General features: G+C 49.6%; 1 protein-coding gene across 1 annotated transcript in view; it reads left to right on the top strand.

The window, feature by feature from the left end:
- The first annotated feature begins 626 nt into the window (after positions 1-626).
- Positions 627-2,470, top strand: part of VSNL1 (visinin like 1) — a 92,110-nt gene continuing 90,266 nt past the window's right edge. Inside the window, exon 1 of the mRNA XM_011356598.1 lies at positions 627-1,009. The gene's annotated coding sequence lies outside the window, so the exon portion shown is untranslated. The remainder of the gene's footprint in view (positions 1,010-2,470) is intronic.

Raw genomic sequence — 2,470 nt, 5'->3', positions numbered from 1 at the left:
CCTCGCTCCTCCGTCCCAGCCTCACTCAAAGCCTAGTCAATAAGCATTTATTAAGCGGATACAGAAGGCGCTCATTAAATGTTTGCTGATGGTTGTCATGATTTGCCCAAGGTCACACAGTGCAAGAAGCCTAGGACCTCGCTCCTTTATACACACATTTCTCCAATGCCCTTCTGAGCCAATCCTGAGCGTTGGGATACTACGGGCCCGGCCCTGAGTACCCCCAACATAAGACCCTTGGATGAAACGGAGGGTTCCTTCACAGGGAGCCGGGTAGACAGGCTCGCAGCTTGCTGGGACACTTCCTTCTGGGAAAGGAATTTCGGCAGTTTTGTCCTTCACCTTACAGTCTGACAAAGGGTGGGCCTGAGGTCCTCCAGGTCTGCTCGCGGCGGGAAAAGCAGGCTCACGTGCCGCTCTGGCCTCAGCCTCCACCACCAGACTCAGTAACCCTGGGTCCTGCTGAAGCCAAGTCACCCGCCCTCGCGCCCGTCCAGGTGTGGCTGCTCTAGTAGCCAGGCTCCCTTTTCCTATCTACTTTCCTTTTGAGTTTCTGCTAAAATCTGGAGACATGGAATCCACCCGCGGAAACTCCGAGCCCCTTCAACTGAGCATGCGCCAATGCCAGGCTGCTTCTGGTCACCGGCTCCCGAGCTCTCCAAGGCTGGGGCTGCGGAGCTGAAGGAGGCGGGGGAGGCGAACCGGGAACTGGTGCCTGGCCAGGCGGCGGCTCGCGCGCCTGCGCATCCAGCTCCAGCGACCCCAGGTTTTCTATGGGATTCCCAATCTGCAGCAGAGACTTACCGGAGCGTGTTGCGGCGGCGGCTGGGCTTAAAAGGCGCGATCCAAAAGGGATTTAAGCAGCCTAGAGCTCCAGAGGGGGGAAAAAAAAGAGCGCGGGAGAACCACGCACAGAGACGGCTTAACCGTTTATCCGAATCAAATCTATAGAGAGAGAACTATTGAGTTTTATCGTTTTCGTTAAGTGGCCGAGCGCAGCGCTATAACTGTAAGTGGAAAATACAATCTTCGTTGCATTTCCGCATGTGTAGTGCAGCCAATTGTCTGGGAGATGCTTTGGCTATTGTCACATACTTTGCATAGATGCGTCTATATGCATGGTGACAGTTGCTTTGGTTAATGCTGGGGATTTGAATGTGCTGTTAGTCCACGGGGGACCTTTTGGAATAATGGGGGTGGGGAGGAGGGAATATTTATATGCGGCGTGTTTGGGAGGGGGGGGTTGTCTAAGGCTAGATTTAAGAAAGATGAAACAGAGGTGCATTTTTAGTTTACGTCTATAGGAGGATTTCCTTACAGAGATTTAAGTTAACTAATTGACCGATCGTGAAGTTTTCTGGTTGCTGATAAAACTATGGAGCGGTTGCAGGCAAGTGCCAACCTGTCATTCGTGGGGCTGGTGCACCATTTTTTCTCACCGTGGAAGAGCAGTGAAGGTGTTTGCTAAGTAAAACTGAGTGAACGAGATGGTGTGGAAACCGGGGTTGGTTTCCAAGCGGGATATTAGTGTTTAGAACCACGGAGCTAGGCGCAAAATAAGCATATTTTTCACAGTATTGAGAAAGGAGTAGATAATTTTTCGTTTTTGATTTCTCGTCACGGTGGCGAATGGAAAGGTATTCGGAAAAAGGGAAGATATTCAGCAGCACAGTCGGCCGTCTATTTTGGACGGAGTCTGAGATACAGAGCGTCTGAATGGGGAGTCAGACCCAAACTAGTTTCCTACCTTTGCATCCCGTCTTCGCGTTCCAGAATGCGGGGTTGAGAAATGTGAACCCAGACGTGTGACATTTGGTTGTGTTTCTTTAAAGGAGAAAAGGTCGTTTTGTGTTTTGAGTGAAAATGTGCTCTTCCTTGCCCAGAAACGGAAGGAGGGTCTTGGCAAGGTCAACCCCACTGTGGAAATCTGAGGTGCCAGAGAATGGGGGAGGGGGCGGCTGGAGAAAATGGTGATGCTGCCCGCAAATGCTGCACGGATCAGCGCCCTGTGAGAGTAGGAATCCATTTTTCTAGAGTTGCCCTCCTGTCCATATTTTGGGAACTAAAATAAAATGGGAATGCTGTGGGTGTAGAAAACACAAGTGAATACTATCTGTTTGTCACATCCCACTTTAAGACGAGAGGAGCAAGGGAGTTGTATTTCTACATATTCATTTTTTTTTAATTTAAAAGAAATTTCAGATTGAGACAAATTAAATATGAAGCTCTTGTGAAAACACATTTTATCTGCACTACCATCTAAAGTGTGTACGTGTGTGAGTGGTGGGGAGTGGGTTCTGCATCAGTGAACACCTCACTCATGAGTGCACACACATTAAGCTTGGGTGTCTAACAAGCCCAGAAAACGCTGCACTGAAGCAGGTTGGCAGAATGGCATGAGGCAGGCAGATGGGAGAAAAGCATGGCCAGTGAGTGCTGGATTTCCATGGAAAAAGCAGATAGAATTTCA

This window comes from Pteropus vampyrus, unplaced genomic scaffold (assembly GCF_000151845.1).
Source record: "Pteropus vampyrus isolate Shadow unplaced genomic scaffold, Pvam_2.0 Scaffold28, whole genome shotgun sequence".
Classification (NCBI taxonomy): Eukaryota; Metazoa; Chordata; class Mammalia; order Chiroptera; family Pteropodidae; genus Pteropus; species Pteropus vampyrus.
This window is presented reverse-complemented; position numbering and strand designations above follow the sequence as displayed.